This window comes from Xyrauchen texanus, chromosome 10 (assembly GCF_025860055.1).
Source record: "Xyrauchen texanus isolate HMW12.3.18 chromosome 10, RBS_HiC_50CHRs, whole genome shotgun sequence".
NCBI lineage: Eukaryota > Metazoa > Chordata > Actinopteri > Cypriniformes > Catostomidae > Xyrauchen > Xyrauchen texanus.
In genome coordinates this window covers 39,254,910-39,277,452 of record NC_068285.1, presented here as the reverse complement: position 1 = coordinate 39,277,452, position 22,543 = coordinate 39,254,910, and positions in this window count along the sequence as shown.

Here is a 22,543-nt window from a genome sequence, read left to right as displayed (position 1 = left end):
CAAAAATGGCAAAAAAGAAACAGCTTTCTCTAGAAACTCTTCAGTCAATCATTGTTTTGAGGAATGAAGATTATACAATGCTTGAAATTGCCAAACAACTGAAGATTTCATACAAAGGTGTACACTACAGTCTTCAAAGACAAAGAACAATTGGCTCTAACAAGAACAGAAAGAAAGGTGGAAGGCCAGATGTACAACTAAACAAGAGAATAAGTACATCAGAGTCTCTAATGCAGAGTTTACACTACACGATTTTAAGCCCAATTTTCGCTCGTAAACAGTTTTGTGGAGATCGCTGGCAAAAGCCTGAAATTGTGGGCAAATCGAAGCTCGCTCCCGTGAGCAACGATCGCAATGTATGAACTCTCAAAGACGCGATTTGAGAGAATCGCCGATGTCAGCGAGATATTTAGAATGTTAAATATCTGCGACTCTAAATCGCGCAATGTGAAATATGTTTTGACTGAATACAACTGCAGCGTTAACCTATAGCCAATGAGAGAGCAAGAAACAGGGCATGGGAAGTTTCAGTGGGAGGAGTCCTGATGTACCTGCAACAGAACATCAACTAGTATGGCTGTGGTATCAAGAAACTTTAATTGGACCGAAGAAATGGGGAAAAGATTAGTGGAACATTGACAGGAGCACCAGTGCCTATTTGATGTTTAATCTGAACTGTACCACAACCGGGTGGAGAAAGAGAAGAGTTGGAGAGAAATTGCCAATTCTCTTGGTCAGTCAGGTCAGCAAATAGGTAGATTTTTCAGTTGGAGGTACTTTTTCATATTGTAACCAATAAAATATATGATTACAAACATGCACATCATATTCTTAAATGCATAACATATGATCATGCATTTGTTTTCGTATCTCGTATCACTTTTCGCGTGTTCTCTGTTGTGAAATGTAATTTCGAGTCCAGGCAGGGTCGTCGGGTTTCGTCAATAATTTAATGTCTTGTAATGTATTCACCCCTGTCACAGATTCATAGTTTAATTTGAAAACGCTACGACTTCAGTGACAAGACAGACAGTTTTGTAATATGAACGGTACCATGATACAATGTCTTTGTAACGTGTAGTGTGTAGGAGCCATAAGGCTATGTTCAGACTGCAGGAAAATCTGATTTTTTTCTCAAATCAGATATTTTCAGGCAGACTATCCACATTATTAATTGCAAGTGATCAAATCAGATTTGCGCATTTGACATATCCAACCTATCTGCATGGGTTGCTTTGGTAATGACTTAGGCCTACCCACGTTACGATGCTTTCCAAACAGATGTGGTAAAAATGGAGGTGCATCATCTCGCTCTCCAAAAAAGCACCCTGTCCTGTCACGGTGTAGAAGATTGGTAAATATTGGGATGTTACGTGCTGCAGTCGCCGGTTTTTGATGTTGACTGTGTCTCGTTTGGAAGGCTGCGTCCTCCGGAGGTCGCATTTCTCAACCGCATATGTCATCGAGGCTGTCCCATTTCAGAAAAGCGAGAAGGACACTTTGAATGCAGCCTTCGAATGCAACCTTCTTTCACAGGAATTCGGAGGATGCATGAGGTGTATCATTCATGGGCACTCACAACCCACAATTCTTTGCTTCAACGGAAATGTCTAAAAAAAAATAACAACAGCAATTTGCCTGTAAATATGATGTTCAAACACAAGGAATGTTAATTCCCAAGTTGAAGTACCTCAGTAGTATACATATATAATATGTATAATTATATTCATATATATTTAAAATAAAGTATTAGACTAAAAGTACACCTGTAAAATCTATTTTCTTTTCTCTTTACATCATTATAACTCACCTAAAATGTACCTCATACATTCCCTTCCAGAGGGACTTTGTTCCCTTCTCACTCAAAGTGCTCCCGCTTGTTAAAGAGTGGCGTGCTGTCATAGCAACCATGTTATGTTCCGTTTCCATTTGTCCTACGAAGGCCGTCTCGTTTAAATGAGACTTGTTTAAGTCTTAGGCATCTCACGGAGGACACTCTGTATACTGCAGCCTTCAAATGGCATGTCCTACCTAGCACGCAGCCTTCGAAACAAGACACAGCCGTTATCGTTGTGTGTCAGGTTAAAAGTGACGCTAAAGGCCATTTGAAATCCAATTTGAGCAGCCAGAGTGTCCAGACTGAGACACATCTGAAAAAAATCAGATTTCAATCGCATTTGAAACCCCCTCCAGATGTGGTTTTAATCAGAATTGCTGTCCAGACTATCAAAATCTCATCTGGATACAATCTGGATATGGAAAAAATCCGATTTTTAGTGGCAGTCTGAACAAGGCCTAATTTGAGAAATAGATGCCTCACAGGTCCTCAGCTGACAGCTTCATTGAATTCTACCCGCGCAACACCAGTTTCATGTACAACAGTAAAGATAAGATTTATAAGAAATTTCTTTTGGAACAGAAAACAAAAAGAAAAGTTTAGAGTGGGCAAAGAAACTCAGACATTGGAACAGATAATTGGAAAAGAGTGTTATGGATCTTAACCCCATTGAGCTTTTGTGGGATCAGCTAGACTGTAAGGTGCATGAGAAGTGCCCGACAAGACAGTCACATCTATGGCAAGTGCTACAGGAAGTGTGAGGTGAAATGTCACCTGAGTATCTGGACAAACTGACAGCTAGAATGTCAAGGATCTGCAAAGCTGTCATTGCTGGATGTGGAGGATTTTTTTTGATGAGAATTCTTTGAAGTAGTTTAAGAAGTTTTTTTTTTAAATTGTAATTGTCATTTTTCACATTATTTTCACATTATTCACTTGACTATACTTTGTGATCTGTTGAATGCCACTTTGGTGAATAAAAGTACCAATTATATAAGAGCAAAATCTTAACATTATTCCAAACTTTTGGCCACCAGTGTGTATATAATCTATGCCAGAGGTAAAACTAAGCAATATAAAACATCAGTCCAAGCTTCAAAAAATATATCGCAAATGTCCAGGTTGAGAAATTCAAAAATGTAATATTCCAAAGGTTAAAAAAAATTAGTTCACGCTCAAAAATAGGACAAATCTCACATGCAATGTTTAATACAAAGGGGTTTAAAAGGTTTTTTTTTTTTTTTGCTTTTTGATTTCTAACACCGTCCAAAGAATTGCCATATTGCTTAACCTCGTTTAAAAAAAAATATATTATTGAGTATACACACTGGAAGAAAATATATATTTATAGAATATTTAGTAACTCCACAAAATGTACACAAATGTTTCAATATCTAAATAAAATTGTTCAACTGCTTAAAGGGATAAATTATTTGCAGTATTTTGAATGATACTTCTCTAAATTTTGTTATTGTCCAGACTACTTTCCAGTTAAGACTTTCAAATATAGAGGGATGAATCTGAAATGAATCATTTAAAAAGGAAGAGTAGCTAAAGCCTGCTCGAAAAGTCGCTAAATGGAGCTATAGATGGTGTCATGTACTAATTATCATATCCATGATGTCATCTAGTCTTGTTGCATTCTGCCTAGTGTCAGCCCTTTAGCTCTGTTTGATTCTCTCCTACTCTCTGTGCTTACATACTTTATTACTTTAATTTAATACAGCCGAATTCACAATAAAGCTGTTCTCATTTAGCCTACATATTGTTCTGTTTCTGTTGTTAGACAATGGAACAAGTATGAAATAATGATTAACCACAGCCCATTAAGAATACATGTTAACCAGTCACTTCCAAGCAGAGTATGTGAGTGAAGTGGAGGGGTGATAATTTCCCCTCCGCGCTCAAAGCATTCTTTAATCACTCCATTCCAGCTCCACTCCGGGTTATCCATTTCCCGCTCCTCGCTCGCTCCGCACTCCTGGATTAGAGACACCCCGCTCCATGTTTGCTCCATGGCAAAAATAAATATCTCTCCACTGTAAAGTTATTTCAGTATGCTTTTGAACATCAAACCCTTCATGCAGAATATGTATTAAATGAAAATAAATACACAATACTAGCAGAAAAGCTACAATGTCCTTTATTGGAACACAAATAAAAAATTAAAAAAAATGACCAGAACGAAAACAAAACATTAAATTAAATCAAATTAATAATTATAATAATACACTTTATTAGGCCTATGTATTATTGCCTAATTATTGGCTATTAGTTTTTAATATTGATATTATTTTAATTAGCCTTGCCCTATAATTCTGTGAACAAACAATTACATTCTCAGAATGTGTGTGAAGTCCCATGCTGGTTCAAATGCTCAATCATCATTCTTGTGCCAAAGAAACCCAAAATCACAGAACTTAATGACTACAAACCTGTCACTCTGACGTCTGTAGTCATGAAATAATTTGAGAGACTGGTGTTGGCCCACCTTAAGGACATCAATGGACCCTTTCTAGATCCCCTTCAATTTGCATATCGAGCAAACAGGTCTGTGGATGATGTAGTCTACATGGGATTGCATCATATCCTGCAACATCTGGACAGACCAGGGACATATGCATGGATCCTTTTTGTGGAATTCAGTTCGGCTTTCAACACCATCATCCCAGTTATCCTCCAGACTAAACTACACCAACTCTCTGTTCTCACGTCTATCTGTCAGTGGATCACCAGCTTTCTGACAGACAGCAGCAGCTAGTGAGACAGGAGAAATTCACTTCTAGCACATGTACAATCAGCACTGGTGCCCCCCAGGGATGAGTGCTCTCCCCACTACCATCTCACAGGAGCTGAAGTGAGAGACCCATATTGACTCTATTGTGAAAAGGCCCAGCAGAGGTTGTACTTCCTTTGCCAGCTGAGGAAGTTCAACCTGCCACAGGTGCTGCTTATACAGTTCTGCTCAGCAGTCATTGAGTCTGTCCTCTGCACTTCAGTAACTGTCTGGAACTCTACACTTCCAGAGTGAGAAAAAGGGCTGGAAAAGTCACTCTTGAACCCAGTCACCCAGCACACTACCTTTTTGAACTATTGCCTTCTAAAACTGCCCCATTGAGCAATTATTATGTGTAATACACAGTTTAATCTATTTATATTAATCCAACATTCTACACCTGCTTTGCCAACATTACCTTGCTTCTGTATAACAGATTAGTCATGTGTATGTATATACATATATACAATCCTGATTTTATAACAGTGACTTCATCTGACAAAATCACCATACACATAAGTTAAAGACAACGGCTGTACTGTGATTTAGATTTTGGCTATATTTACATGTAAAATGATCACTCACAGAGAAAGTTAGAAGTGACAGAATGTCTTTCGCTGTGTCTTGTTTCGAAGGCTGCCTGCTAGTAGGATGCGTCCTTTGAAGGCTGCAGTATACCGAGCATCCTCCTTTAAACTCCTTGTTAACATGTAATAATAATGGGCAGCGTTTCAGTCACTATTTCATACTCGTTCCGTTGTCTGACAACAGAAACAGAACAAATATGTACATGAGAACAGCTTTTTGGGGAATTCGGCTGTATTAAAATACAGTATGTGAGCACAGAGAGTAGGAGGGAAACAAACAGATGTAAAGGGCTGACACAAGTCAGAATGCAAATACGACACGATGACGTCATGAATATGCTAATTAACGCATGACGTCATCTAGCAACATTTAGCGACTTTTTGAGCAGCATTTAGCTACTTTTCATTGAAAAATAAACTCCTCAAAAAAAGAAACCATTTTCAGGACACTGTACTGTATTTTAAAGATAATTTAGAAAAATCCAAATAATTTTACAGATCTTTATTGTAAAGGGTGTAAACAAAGTTTTCCTTGCTTGTTCAGTGAAAGCAATTAATGAACATGCACCTGTGGAACGACCATAAAGACACTAACAGTTACAGATGGTAGGCAAATAAGGTCAGTTATGAAAACTTAGGACACTAAAGAGACCTTTCTACTGACTCTGAAAAACACCAAAAGAAAGATGTCAAGGGTCCCTGCTCATCTGCGTGAACGTGCCTTAGGCATGCTGCATGGAGGCATGAGGACTGCAGATGTGGCCCGGGCAATACATTTCACTGTCCGTACTGTGAGACGCCTAAGACAGCGCTACAGCGAGACAGGAAAGACAGCTTGCAGTGGCAGACCACTATAACAACACAGGATCGGTACATCCGAATATCACACCTGCGGGACAGGTACAGGATGGCAACAACAGCTGCCTGAGTTACACCAGGAACACACAATCCCTCCATCATGCTCAGACTGTCCGCAATAGACTGAGAGAGGCTGGACTGAGGGCTTGTATGCCTGATGGAAGGTCGCTCATGTCCTTACCAGACATCACCAGCAACAACGTTGTCTATGTGCACAAATCCTGAGCGTTACAGGGAAGACATCCTCCTCCCTCATGTGGTACCCTTCCTGCAGGCTCATCCTGACATGATCCTCCAGCATGATGATGCCACAAGCCATACTGCTCGTTCTGCAAGACAGGAATGTCAGTGTTCTGCCATGGCCAGCGAAGAGCCTGGATCTTAATCCCACTGAGCATCTGAGACCTGTTGGATCAGAGGGTGGGGGCTAGGGCCATTCCCCCCAGAAATGTCTGGAAACTTGCAAGTACCTTGGTGGAAGAGTGGGGTAACATCTCACAGTAAGAACTGGATCTGGTGTAGTCCATGAGGAGGAGATGAACTGCAGTACTTAATGCAGCTGGTGGCCACACCAGATACTGACTGTTACCCACATCCCCCCTCCCTTTGATCAAGGACACATTATGCCATTTCAAAAATCATTGACTCATCAAAAATCATTGTTTTTGTTCATCATAAGATAGAAAGTAATACACATCTTGAAAAGCACAAGGGTGAGCAAATGATGAGTGAATTTACATTTTTGGGTGAACTATCCCTTAAATAAAATTATTAGTTAATTCCAGTGTAAAAATCAGTTTGCTAAATTGTAGTTAGTGTAACATTCATTCTATGAGACTAGGCTGAAATAAAAACAAAATTAAAATTCTAAACTATTATCCCAGGCTTGTGACCTTATCAGAAGAGACTTGCAACCCAATTTTGAGTCAAGACCCACCATTTGAGAGCTACTGTTCTAACAGATCTCTGCAAATTCTGCCAAAATGAGCCAGTTGTGAACAAACAAGTTAGAGCTGTCTGGCCAAATGACAGCTGTTTCTCAGTGCCAGCCATTAAGAACAGTAATCTAGCCAAAGAGTTCAGGGTAAAGTGCACTGAATTTAACAATGCTGTAATGTATCCTTGCAACACAGTGACGCACATAACCAACAATAGGGCTTACAATGCTAATAGCAGAACTGAACTTCAGGTCAGGCGTCACTTTCCAAGAGACACATGGATAATGGTTTAATTCTGCAGGTTATATGATGCACTACTGGTACCCTGATCCCAAATGAGATCTTGTGTACACTGGAGATTCATAACCACAGAGAATGTTATGTTTTGCATTGATAATATATGCAACTGCTTAATCATGGAATTACATAAGCAACACTGGTCAGGGCAATGAATGATTCCTTTGTGTGAGTGTGGCATACTCTCATCAGCTGAGGATGGAGAGGAACAGTGTGTTGGGTGCCGTGAAGGGCACACACATACAGATTTAGGAGAAGGTTAAGACTCTCAGAGACTCATTAGTGGTGCTTGCTAAGGCAAGTATCGCTGTAACTCTTGCCCATACTTAGGGTAAGAGATTTGAAGAAACCCTGAATCGTTAGTATTAAACTTCAGTAATTAACACATAGTGATCTTGTGTACTGAACCATATCTAGAAATCAGAATATCATAGAAACTTGGAGGTTGGATCTTTTGACTTCAGCCAATAAACAAGCACAGAACACCCTAGAAACTGCATAGCAAGGTGGTAAAACACTCAGATAACCTTAAAATTTTGTCAAAGTAGCCGATTCCAGTTAACATGATTTTTGTCAAGGGTGTCACACTTACAGATTGTTTTACTGAGGTCTCTTGCCGATTCAGAATGGTGGAGTGAAGTACCAACTCTCTCTGAAGGCGTTTTTCCACTGCAGGAACTTTTTATAGTTCCTGGAACGATTTCAGGTTCTCACTATTTTTCCACAACATGAACTACAGTCCCCGCGACCCTGTACACAGGATAAGCGGTTGACGATGGATGGATGGATGGATGAACTACAGTAGTTCCACATGGAACTAAAACCTGAACCAAATCAGGAAACTTCTTAGTACCTGCTCCTGAGGTGGTACTTTCCTTGCAAATTGCAACTATTTGGGTGGAGTCAGAACAGCAAACATTTCTAGTTGATAAAAAAAAAATCAGCCATCAGCCATCAGAAGTCCGATAACGGCCATTTTAAAAGTCTGGTTAGTAACCTTTGTTAAAACTTTTATTGAGTGTTGCTATTGTAGGCTTTTCAAATAGAATATCATTTTCAATATGCCTGTGCACCCCTTACCTCACCATACCAGCTCAAATACAAAGCCTCGGATCGAACCAGGTTTTGGTGAATGGAGGTTTGATTACAACCTAAATCCAACAAGGCTTGGAAATGTACCCCCTTAATACTCTGCATAGACGTCGCTTTGCCATGCCCACATCACCACAACAACTGAACCAGACCTGCAGGCCCTTTTTTCCATTCGTCATGTGTACATACTGTAATACTATCCTACAAATCACAACATTCATTGAATTGCTAGTTGAAATCAGTGTTATTAAGCTCCATACACAATAGTTTCAAGTGGCATTGTTTATTGCAAGCACACATAAGATCAAACAAAGGTATGAAAAATCAACAAACAAAATGCAGCTGACTACAGATGGTGTCTCTTCTCTGCTCTTGCTCTCCAGCGTCCAGTTGAGCATCTTGACCACATTAAGTTTTCCACAGCAAAACAGGGCATTGTTTTCCAATAACAATTGATCTTAGCTGTTAAGAGTGTTTTCCAGGAGCGATTTTACGTAAGTTCAATATTTTATTCAACATCTATTCATCCATATAATGACTATCAATTTTATGATTTTATTATTATTATTATTATTTATTAGCCTTGTAATATAAAGTAAATAAATCATATGTATCCTGATATTAAAGTCTCAGCATAAAGTGTAGATACAGTAAAGGTATTTAATTGTATTAGGTGTAATTTTGCGACTGTCCTGCAAGTGTCAGCATAAATCTGTATGTCCTTATGATGCTCTGAGATTTCTCAAGAGCACTCTACCAGCTTTTTTAAAGAACTACTTAAAATACAATGTCTTTGGGAAACAAGACACAAAGCTAAGATTCTTCCATCTACTTAGGCCTACGATGCTTTTGGGAAATGAGGCCCAGGATGATCAAAATCAACCGAAATCTCTCTTTGAGTCATCCATTGTTTATGTTTTGAGGTAAGTCTGCTTGGCTGTTGTTGCTTCAAGTTCAGGCATCACCAGCACAACAGTGTCACATGCTTATGTCAAAGCTTATTTCAATAAAGTTCCTACTTTCGAGTCCCAGGGGGAAAAATTATGCTTGGAATATAATCAGAATGGGATATAATGTAGTTCCACAAGAAACTGATTTTAGTTCAGGTGCTAGTTCCAAAATTGTGTGGATAAATGCCTAGGCACTCTCTCCGATTCCCTTTCACATGGAGCTCACAGAAATTATAACAGGAGTACCACGTGAACATAAACAATTTTAATGGAGTGTTTAGGTTGTGATTCATTGAGTAACTTTACCCTTTGAATGTATGTGATTGTACATTTATCCCCTTGGGGCTTACCATAGAACACGCTTATGCATTGGCATCTTTCAGGAAGTAAACAATTTATGTTCAATAAAAACAGACTGTTCTGCCTTCGCTTTCTGATTTTATTATCGGAGAACCCCAGAAAAATTATTGGTGACAGAATCACTATGGATTTCAATCTGTGTTTGTGATGATATGCGGCTGAGTACAATCACTGATGAAAACGTTCAGATCAGCATGTCGTCTTGTCGGTTTTTCAGTAAAAGGAACTCATTGGTCATTTGACGAGACCACAAGTGTCTGCCAGAGTAACTGAAAAAAAAATTCTATCATGTTTGATGTGCTTTCCAGTTGCTGGATCCATCAACTAAGCAGGGAGTCCAGTCGGTCAAGGAATTACACACCTCTCGCTGGTCAGCTAGTGTTTATGCCAGCTTTAGCAACTGCATTGCAACACTCTGGTCCATTTAGTAAGTTTTTCATGGGCAGGCACTATAAAGGATAATTTCTTCCAATTAATGCATAATAATGTCTGTTTAGACAGATAGTGCTATCAAACAACACAGTATTTAATCTAAAGTATGTTGGTACAGCATCTGTGGCCCACATCTATGGGCAAGAAGCTATCCTAGCACAACAAACAGTTTAAAAAGCTCTCTACTGACTGCCTTCCATCAGTTCACAAATTTGTTTGAATAAGTTGGTGCAATGTTTAGTTATAGCACCTGGAAAACATTGACCTCAATGTAAATTTTCCACTGAATACCCAGAGAGGCTGTAGACTCCAGCACAAACCCAGGGAGGGATGATCAAGTGATAGTGGTGTACACAGCTGCCTGTGTAACAAGAGAACATTGGGAAGGTTTTGAAATTCTCAGATAGACGGTTTGAGGCCTTAATGCATTATAATCTGGAAATGACACGGGGTACATAAAATTCCAGTCCGCTGACTATATCAGAATATTAGATAAAATAAATAAATAAAAAACAAAGAGGTCAGACCTCATAGCAGGCCACGCACACACAAGATAATTTTTTCCACTGCCTTTGTAACTTTTACATCATACTCTTGTCTCTTTCTTGCTTTTGATAGCTGTTGCTTGCTGATTATTAAACTTATGTCTCACAGTTTCAGCTTTTTGATGGTGCTATACTTCTAACCCCAACTTATGCTATCCCTGACCCTTTCCCTAATACCCAAACCCCAAATACATCAACATGACCACACTGGAGGTCGGCATGTTGTTTAAGAAAGTTCCAGTACCCTGGGATAGGCCACATTATGTGACTCACTGACAAGTGCCATCTCCTATCAGACATGTTTGCATCGGCTCCATGCATTTATCTTCCCCTGTGGCATGATCAGATGTGTGTGTGTCATGTTAGCAGCTTGGGTGACCTGAGTTCAGATACCGCGTTGAAACCAGGAAGGCTTTCGAGGTGATTCGGAGGTTCCATTTTCCCCTCTATCATTACATTTTTACTCCACTGAGGGTTAGGCAGTGACGAATTCTCAGGGCCAGCAAAGCCTTCTCTGCTGGCCTAACATGCCAAATAAATTTATATTTTTTATCCTTTCATTCTCAATCACTTTTTGACTATGTATTTTTAATCGCTTCCCACTCTTAATTAATCTACAAACAAATAGAGATAAACTAAAAGTTAATCCAGTCAGAATTTATTTCTTGATGCTTACAAGCAAATTGTGACAACTGTTTCACAAATCACATGACCGAAACAGCGAGTGAGTCTGAGCTCCACACCGTCAGGCCTTCAGAATTTCCACAGAATCCCTCAAAAGTGCAAATGAATGAGCAACTAAAGTCAGATTGTCAGATTCATCAGCCAATCAGATTGATTTATGTGTTCTTGTTCTTTAGGATATGTCCCAATCGAGGCCTTCTAGCTGGCCTTGAGTGATGCAATCACTCTTTAAGTGATGTACTTTATTTGAAAGTGAAAGAGTTTGTCATCACTGCCACTATCACCGTTGAGAAAGAGATCCATATGGATTTAAAAACACGAGATGTGCTGCATGACCATGTGATTGCTTAATTTATTAATCAGGAAAAGAGGACAGATTTTCACTTCAAGTAAATTGGTAAGTGCTTTTTGCATTGTTATAGCAACATCACGAGTTTTCTAAGTGTAAATTAGGCTGCTTGAGCATTCAGTGTCAGATCAAGTTTTGGAAAGTCATATTTTTCAACTTCCTACTAGGAAAAGTGCAATGGAATGCATCTTTAAGTCAGAATTACAATTTGTAGGCTTGTGCAGAAATTCTCAACTTCGATTTCACCGAGATGCAGATGCATGATGTCAGGTGTATAAAACATTATAATCTCTTTTGATATTTAAACACCTGTAGCACAAATGCTAGCGCTGGGTTGCTAGGAGACATCTCTAATGAGAGTCAAACCCCTGCTAAACTAATGAGAGCATTGCAGTTCCGGATATTGGGGAATGGAATACATTTATGGTCAGAGATATCAAGGAGGAATAACCCACATCCAACTTGAATGGAACGCAGCATAACCATGTACCCTGATGAAATGAAATGTATTGCAAGCAACATTTAAATCACAAATATTATTAGATAGATTTTTCCAGGTACTGGAATACCAGACCTCCTTGGTAGATTCATATGAAAAATTAGGATTGTTGACGTTAATTTCACAAAACGCTGCAGTTAAAATTAGGCTTGTTTGAGCATTCAGTGTCGTTTCAAGTTCTGGCTTCAGTTTTTTAATGTATTTGTAAAATGATAATTTGTATTATTAGTTAGCTGCGACATAATATATGATGCCCAAAAGGCATAGGGTGTCTTATTCATTGTGAAACTGTGTTTTCTTAATGGCATGAATCACATTGAAGGCCTAGACTTTTAATGCACGACCCGCCAATGTGGTTAAGTTTAGGTTTGGGTGTACAGTTTATAAAATATCCATACCTCTTCATCGTCTTACTGCCTGTACAGCTGAAAACAACTAATTCATAACTTGCTTTTGGCGCCCATCTATGGACATTACACCTGGAAAATGTAGCTCACACGTGCCATACTCCCAACAACTCTTACCGCTTTTGCCACTGGGGGCAGTGTTTAGCATTTCATGGACAGATTTTAGGTAAAGAAAAGTCAACCTACTGTTTCCGATTTCACTGTGAGATCAGTCTGAAGGAATAAGTTTTAGGTTTTCTTCTACTTTCATTTGAAAGAAAAATCTCTCTTTTTAGATCCATTATAGATCCTAGACAGCAATGAGGTAGAAACTTTTGCTTAACGTCTCCTGCTTAGATTTTTCTACCCCCGCAATCTTCTCTAGTTTCAGAAGACAGCTCAAAAATGGCTCAAACTTTGCTCAGTTTTGCCAAGATACCAAAGCCTGCAATCAAAAGTAAGATATTAAAATCAACTCAAACATTCACATCAAATTCTTCCAAGATCAGTTATCTAAGCTGTCCAGATACATTTTTATAGATCTACATTTACTGTATTTCAACAATTGTATGATTTTTTACATGAATTATTGCCTATTGTATTTTAAATATCTATTGTTTTATAAGGTATAACCTGATATTTTGTTTCCTAATGCTGTGAATTTAATATTTGTGTCCAAATACTCTTTGGGGCAACTGTACTTAAAATGAACATAACTAAGACCTCCAATAAGTCTACAGAGCAATGAAAAAGCAACAACTGAGCAATAATGTTCCCCTGGACAATTTTTGTTTCTCCTGTGTTAACATTATATGCCAAAGATGATCACTGGACAGAATAAATGGCATCATGGAGGGGGTTGTATTTGGTTGTATTATCTCCCTGGCCAGTTAGTCACGCAATAATGCCTCAACTCCACTCTTCCTGCAAGTGGCCTGATGACTCAGGTCTTATGTACTGCCACCGGCTTCTGGATGTTCTACTGAAGTGCGACAGTGTGACTGCCCTAATCCTTCCTTCCTTCAATCTTTATCCACCTGGCATATTTCCATTCCCACACGGTGCCATTGCTCCATACATCCATCCATATATTTCTCAGGCAGATTGACTTCTCTCCAGCCTCTTCCCCTCTCTGTTGGTCAGCTGACTGGATAAATACAGGTTATTTGTGAAGATTCAATCCCTGTATAATGAAAAAATCACATGACACACTGCACTGTGACAGCATGTATGTTTCCTGTCTGTCCAGGTGAACTGACCATTCAGGGTGGGTGAGACTTGACATGGAGATTAAGTGTGCAGTGATTGGTTATTCATATATATTATAGGACAAATATTAGCTTTAATAAGAGTCATTTTTATCAAGGATGTTTTGCCATTTAAAGCAATTTTAAAGCTGAAGTTCACTAACGGCATTGCAAAAACAATTTATATATTAATGTTCTAATTGTTAAGGGATTTTAAAGGAGATTTTTAATCTCACTATAATAGCCTGTTTTGCCAAATTGTGGCACGAATTAGAATTTGTTGTTGTTGTGATTAATATAAGGATGCATACTTTTATTAAAGCTGCACTTCATTGGATTTTTTTGGTTGCAATGAATAAAAATGAATTATTGAGTGAGTACATAAAGAAAATCCATGTTCAAAATCCTGTCCTTGTCTTACCCCCATTCACTATGGTAAGTCTACAATAATGATTTTTATTTAAAGCTGTCGGGTCGGATTTGGTGTGAAATCGCAGGCAAACATCAATCGTCATTACGTGTTTATGTCTTGTCTGTAAGATCAGAAATAAGGTCCGGCTGTGGTGCGTGAGTGTCGGAGAATCGGGAAGGGAGTGTGATAGCATCATTGTGACATCACTGTTTTCTGGTAGAATTGCTGAAGCTTATATTTGTTGTCATGCTTTAATGAATTAAACATTACTCATGTGTACCGATCGAAGTGTGGTTACAGTGTGGTTATGTTTTCTGGTGAATATGTCTTCCAAGTATTTAATAACATTGCATTTAATAACACTTGAATAATCCTAGGGTGTTGCTGATCTTCCTCAAAGCAAGTAAAATCTCCATTATATATGTTTAAAATAATAACATAATATCAATATGAATATAGCACGTTATGACTCCGGCTCTGCTGGTGAAAATCTCGCATAAAATGTCCCTCCACAAGTTGCTTGAAGTTTGTGTTTTGTTTTTTTTAACCACATATCACTAGAGAGAAGTTCCATAGATCAGTTTCTGCAATTAAGCATTTATAACATTTAAGTTAAAGTGCTTACTATTTTGTATGCAAAGAATGAAAGTTGCCCTTTGTGTTGCCTTATGCGTGTTGCTATAATATTTTCTATAATGGATTTGTTAAATGACTTATTCGTCAGTAATGAACCCCTTTATAAACACTTTACAAAGGGAATATTAATGTAAAGTGTTACCCTGTTTTTCTTACAGGTTTTTCTTGCTTGCTCTCTCAAGCTATTTATTGTGCTGTACTATGGCTTTGATAAAAGTTATGTGAAAAAGTCTGTAAAAATAATAATAAAGTAGCTTAAATGTAGCAAGCTACTTTGGGCATGTAGCTTGTAATGTAACTAGCTATTTTCTCTAAAGTGTAGCTTTCAACTTACGTTTAACAAATTTTTCTACCAGCAGAGGCTAACTGACAAAGCTTGATCCTTTGGCTCAACCAGAGATGTTGAAAGCACCACAGAACCACAGTGTTCACACTTTTAAGTACACTCAACCTATTAATGGATTATTTATAATTTTCTCTGCATATCAAGCAGGAATAGGACAAAGTATTTTAAAATCACGAAAATTACACACATCAATTATAAAGAACATACTAATTTAAGGTGGTTTAACATGCACCGTTCACCTGCACATGCCTTTTGAGGGTGAGATAGTTGCCGTTTACTCAATACAGATGTGTCATCATGAAAGATTTTCTTCAGTCTAAATGAAGGATCAGAATCTTCTGTCTATTGGTGCTTCAAAGATAGAGATTGTTACAACCCACAACAATTGCAGAACATTCTGGCATTGCGATGCAGTATGTCTCCTTAGGACAGAATGTTTTTGTGAGAGTTAATGAAGTATGACTACATTTGCTGTCAGCATGTTATCAGTGATTAACATGAGCTCAGAAGAGGCATCCTTTTGTGCTGTGATAAGTGAAAATGACTTTTTTGGCAATTTTAATTACTCCTCCTCTTACTCCTCAGGCTCTTTGTGATTGATTGTACAATCCAAAATCTCTTTGAAGATGAACATGGTAAGAGGTTGTGTTTATTTGATATGATTGCTAGTTTGCATACCGTAAAACTGCGTATCAGTGAGTAAAAGTCTTATTATACAGAAAACAGGCCAACTTTCACTTTTGCATATAAATAAGATGTGTTGTGGGTTACCTCAGGTACATTTCTTAATTTGCTTAATTGCTTAAATTACGTAAATATTGTAATTTGCAAAAAGGGCAAATGCTGGCCAAATTGATGCCCTACTTAGATCTCCAGGATCGTCAGACGGGGGTTGGGTGGTGGGGGATGTGAGTTGCGAGGCGCGGTGCGAGCATGAGGCGAAAGTGCGAGCTTGAGGCAATAGTCTATTTACCGCGACTGCTAGCAGGTCCATGGATAACGTATAACGTGCAAGTAAGTGCAGCCGGTGGTGTTTCTGGTGCCCTCCTAGATTAAGATTGTGCCCACCTAGGTAGTTAGTGTCCTACACAGACTGCGTAATATGAATATAGGGTGCAACGGTACTGTTTGCAAAATAATGCCAATTGTTTTATTATGATTAGCTGCCACAATGACTTGCTGTGCCCAAATGGTTGTTTACTGGCCCAAATCAAAATAGACCACCCCCAAGTCTCTGTGATATTCTGGCTCTTAGATATGTTTGGAGCTCCTTTTCAAAATAAGTCTATGGGATTTTTGTGCCTGGAAGACAGATCACCTTGAAAATCTGTAGTGCACCTCTCCTCAGCATACTGTACAATTTGAGGAATCACTCATGTCTGTATCACAAACGATGCAGGACGAGTTACGTGCCGAAATGTAATACTTAAGCCAAAAGTATAATATGGTCAAACGTGAATTTGCATAGGCATTTGCATACAGGACGTTTTACGCAAATTTCGTCACCAGCCGGGTTCTCTAGCCCTGAACACGTGCGGCCTGATATTTCTAACAGCATGTACTGTGAACGTGCAGAATGCGTTTACGGCTGGAATTATCTGCAATAATTAGTGGGTCCACAAGGTGGCAACACTCACAATTGAGCCTTTCCTGTCAGGAAGAGATGACGATAGAAACAACAACTGTAGGGCTGTTAGGTTCCAGAAATTTGGGAATGGACAATTCTTGGTTTTGGAATCGATAGAATTTACATTACCCAAAAAACGGGAGGTAAAGATAAATCTCATTATGAACAGTGAATTATAAAGTGTTCTTTGCCCAATTAATGATAGTATGAATGACAAAAGATCTTGACATTTTGTATTAATAGGTCAAAGTAAAAAATAAATATGTGCATTCACATTCCAATAAATGATACTTTGATCCCAGATTAGGAGTTTAAGGGAAGGTTTCACCTATTTCGAAGAACTACTGCAAATAATGTTAAAAACACCATTCCGCCTACAGTGAAATTGCTTGTTATCACTCATCAGTTGTTCTTGCTAAGTAAGAAGTATATATTAGTATGTAATTTCACTACATTTTGTGCACTAAAATGTCCAAATAAAAACTACACTTAGTTGGATAATTTTAGCTATTTAAAAATCCAGGTTCTTGTACAACTCATACACATACACGCAGCCAGTGCTGAAACGGTCTCATATGCATCAACCCCAGCGGCACGACCGCTGCGGAGGACGCCATATGCCCCATGAGCCTCTAGAAGTGTTTTAAATGGACTGCCGTGCCCGGCCTGAACACGGTGAGGCATTTCAGCACTGACTGCGTGCGCTCGTTGGTGAGTCCCGTCCCAAAAACGTGTCCCAAGGCTCGTGTGCTGAGAGAAGACTCGTAGCACTTACTTCACTCCGCACACCCGGCTGGGGGCGGGTTAGTGACTGAGGAGGAGGTCCCGTGGAGGCGTCCTCTAGACTCGTCAGAACCGGCCGGCCGGGGGACAACAGTCGTGGGGCTGGATGTGAGAGGTCTGCATCCAATGTGAGGTGTGGTGACAGAGTGCGCCTCCTGCAGGGTGCTCGACGCTGGAGCTAAGAGCTGGGCCCGGGTTGAGACGGAGCTGTAAGTTTCTTAGGTGCCGCAATAGGACGCCCTCGGCGGGCAGACGGGGCACGGCCAGCACTGGAGGTGTGACGGGGCACGATGTGAGATATGGCCTCCATCAGCTTTTTTACCGCTGAGAACTGCTGGGTGAAGTCCTCAACGGTGTTGCCGAAAAGGTCGAACTTGGAGACAGGTGCGTTGAGGAAGCATGTTTTGTCCACTTCGTGCATCTCGACCATGCTCAGCCACAGATGACATTCCTGAACCACGAGAGTGGTCATCGCCTGCCCGAGTGACCGCACTGTGACCTTCGTGGCCCTGAGGGCGTTCTCGGGGCACAGGTTGACCGCCGTGTACCCGTGGGCCGCTCCAAAGGGTAGTGAGAGCGGATGTGCGAGAGGCACGTTGATGGGTGGAGAAGGGTGTCCGGCTGTGAGTGGCTCGCAGACCCGAGGAACCAATCATCCAGCTGCAAAGGCTGTGGGAAGGACGGAGGGTTCCAGTCCAGCACCGCGCTGACGGCGGCCCGGGAAAGCATGTTGGACATCTGGACGTCAGCCTCGAAGCCATCTGGCCCGAAGGCGGCAGCCCTGTCAAGTCAGACGCCAAACCACTCTCCAATGCAGCGGCGAGCTCATCCGGCTCGGGGGGCTCAAGAGGATGGGCAGGCTGGCCTTGAGGTGAGCCCTATATTATATATATAAAAAAATACTTAATACAATTGCCATCACTTTCCTTTCTCCTACAGAATGTTATAAAATAACACATAATTTGAGATGAAAATGACTGTGGTGTGGCACGTTTCAGAAGAAACACAAAAACTAAATAATTCTCCCATGATGCATGTATGTACACTGTTGGACATGGTTAGTTGACAAATTAAATAAGCTGGAGAAGTTGTCAAAAATGTGTTTTAAAAGAGTTTATTTTATAAGTCAAATTTCAAAGGGCAAAAAGTGCCCATAGTTGAAGAAACACCCTAATGTAGCAAGTGCTTTAATTGCAATGCTAAATTATAGCTGCATCCGACGTGTACTAATTGTGATGCAGATGTGAGAAGACAGACTGGCAGGGGACTCCACAGAGACCTGATACAGGTTGTACTGAACAGATACAGCCAGACAGCCACAGAGAAGTCTGGATGCTTGCAGTATAACACAGGACTTTGAATAGACAGAGAAACATTGAAATAGAATAGACTGTCTGCGGACAGTCAGAAACATACTAAATTGTTTACTAAACTGTCCTCTAAAAGATATAATTATAAAAGTTTGTCAATTTCTGCTGACTCAATCCTTTCCAGCTCTTTAGTTTATATTGCATAATAGTCACAGCTCATTAGCCCCTTACAAATGCTTTAGTATTACTTTAATCAATTATCTCCTTAAGAAGATTTGCATTGAAAAAGACAATTTTAACTCTGATGTGAAGGTTGATCCAGAGACACACTTGACTCTCGACTCTTTGGTCTACACAAGAGCACAGCGATTCAGGTCAAGTGGGGATCGAGCCATAGCTGTTAAATCCATTTGCTGGAACTTTCAACATCGGACAGCAGCTGAGCCAGCATAAGCATGGTAACTAGTCTGGGGGACTTTCCATTTGCCTGTGAGACACAATCATCCAGCGCTGTTCATACGCACGCACTATTATGACAAGTTCATTAAGGGTCATTGTCTGGATCGGATGGATTATGATTATCAATCAACTTGCTGTACAATGGAAACATTTTTGAACAACACAAAGCTTGTTAATAGGGAGGAAAGACATTCAGGCCAAGCATAAAATCCCAAAAAGGGTAAAGCTTCAAAAAGTGCAGTGTGATAAACTAATTACATTGCAATTAAATTTGTCTGGACAAAAATCATGGTAGCACTTTATTTTACAGTAATCTTTTACATTTACTTACTAAACAATTACAACTATTACCACTTCCTTTCGGGATCAGGTGGTGAACCTGCAAGACACGGCCTTGTCGTTGCTGTGTCCAGTTCGCGACCTGCATATCAATCTGTACCGCACGCAGAGCTTTAGACGCTTGGAGCAGCTCTTTGTCTGTTTTGGAGGACAGCAGAAGGGAAAGCTGTCTCCAAATAGAGGCTGGTCCATTGGATTGTGGATGCCATTTCTTTGGCTCATCAATCATAAGACCTGCCGTGCCCATTGGGAGTTCGAGCACACTCCACCAGAGCTGTTGTTGTTGCTCCTGGGCACTGGCGAGGGGTGCCTCTCTAACAGACATATGCAGAGCAGTGGGTTGGGCTACACCGAATACCTTTGCAAGTTTCTACAACCTCCGCCTAGAACCGGTTTCAGACCGAGTGTTACGGGGTAACAACAGGTAGGCCAGCCAGCCGAATGGGTGTATCACTTGCATCAGCGCCTTTCCCCTTTCGAGGTGATAATGTGCGTTATCTTGTCCACAACAGTTCCCCGAAACTGGAAAACACTGGACGCCTTTTTGATTTCTTAAGCACTGTTCAGTGGTGAACTCAGCAGAGGAGTGACACCACCAGTCCCGGTACTTGTGGTATGTCCCTCTTCAGGTGAGCCGGTGTACTTGGGCTCAGTGCTTCGTACGTGGAGATTCCTCCCTCTGTAATCCCGTATGTGTTTCCATTATTCGGTTTCTCCTTAGGTGAACCTTGTGTTTTCTCTTGACAGAGCTTCTGCCTCGATGTCACACTTTGTATTCATTAACATTATTTATTAAACGGGTCTCTGGAATACTCTATTCTTATTTCCCAATGGCACCATCTAGTGGTCTGATATTTCTCAGTAACAACTGCACATCCATGTATCAGACTGCTCATCCGGGTATTTCGAGCCATCTTTCCTACTTCTCGGATCATTGTGCAATCTATACAAGCTAATAAAATAATTAAACTCAAATCAATGTTTCATGTCCATTTATTTGTTTATTTGGTATGTAGTCTTGTAATAGGCTGGATAATGAGATGGTAATTTAAAAAATTAACAACAGCAGAACTCAGGATTTCAGCTGTTCAGTGAGTTTTTCTTGCCACATAAATACATAATTTCAATGCAAAGCAGTATTTTATTTCCATGTACAGGTGAAACTCGAAAAATTAGAATATCGTGCAAAAGTTCATTAATTTCAGTAATTCAACTTAAAAGGTGAAACTAATATATTATATAGACTCATTACAAGCAAAGTAAGATATTTCAAACCTTTATTTGATATAATTTGGTTGATTATGGCTTACAGCTTATGAAAACCCCAAATTCAGAATCTCAGAAAATTAGAATATTACATGAGATCAATAAAAAAAAGGATTTTAAATACAGAAATGTCGGCCCTCTGAAACGTATAATCATGCATATGTACTCAGTACTTGGTTTGGGCCCCTTTTGCATTAATTACTGCCTCAATGGGGCGTGGCATGGATGCTATCAGCCTGTGGCACTGCTGAGGTGTTATGGAAGACCAAGATGCTTCAATAGCGGCCTTCAGCTCTTCTGCATTGTTTGGTCTCATGTCTCTCATCTTTCTCTTGGCAATGCCCCATAGATTCTCTATGGGGTTCAGGTCAGGCGAGTTTGCTGGCCAATCAAGCACAGTAATACCATGGTCATTGAACCAGGTTTTGGTACTTTTGGCAGTGTGGGCAGGTGCCAATTCCTTCTGGAAAATGAAGTCAGCATCTCCATAAAGCTTGTCTGCTGAAGGAAGCATGAAGTGCTCTAAAATGTCCCGGTAGACGGCTGCGTTGACTCTGGACTTAATAAAGCACAGTGGACCAACACCAGCCGATGACATGGCTCCCCAAACCAACACAGACTGTGGAAACTTCACACTGGACTTCAAGCATCTTGGATTGTGTGCCTCTCCATTCTTCCTCCAGACTCTGGGACCTTGGTTTCCAAATGAGATGCAAAATTTGCTCTCATCAGAAAAGAGGACTTTGGACCACTGAGCAACAGACCAGTTCTTTTTCTTTAGCCCAGGTAAGGCGCTTCTGACGACATTTGAAGCCCATGTCCAGGACCCGTCTGTGTGTGGTGGCTCTTGATGCAGTAACTCCAGCCTCAGTCCACTCCTTGTGAAGCTCCCCACACATTTGAATGGCCTTTTCCTGACAATCCTCTCCAGGCTACGGTCATCCCTGCTGCTTGTGCACCTTTTTCTTCCACACTTTTCCCTTCCACTTAACTTTCTATTAATGTGCTTTGATACAGCACTTTGAGAACATCCAACTTCTTTTGCAATTACCTTTTGAGGCTTTCCCTCATTGTGGAGGGTGTCAATGATGGTTTTCTGCACAACTGTCAGGTCAGCAGTCTTCCCCATGATTGTGAATTCAACTGAACCAGACTGAGAGACCATTTAAAGGCTCAGGAACCCTTTGCAGGTGTTTAGCTGATTAGAGTGTGACACTTTGAGCCTACAATACTGAACCTTTTCACAATATTCTAATTTTCTGAGATTCTGAATTTGGGGTTTTCATAAGCTGTAAGCCATAATCATCAAAATTATATCAAATAAAGGCTTGAAATATCTTACTTTGCTTGTAATGAGTCTATATAATATATTAGTTTCACCTTTTAAGTTGAATTACTGAAATTAATGAACTTTTGCACGATAGTCTAATTTTTCGAGTTTCACCTGTATTTATGTAATTGGTTAGTAGCCATGTAATAAGCAGAATAATATACAGTCAGCTGGTTGTTATCACAAAATAAACCCCTT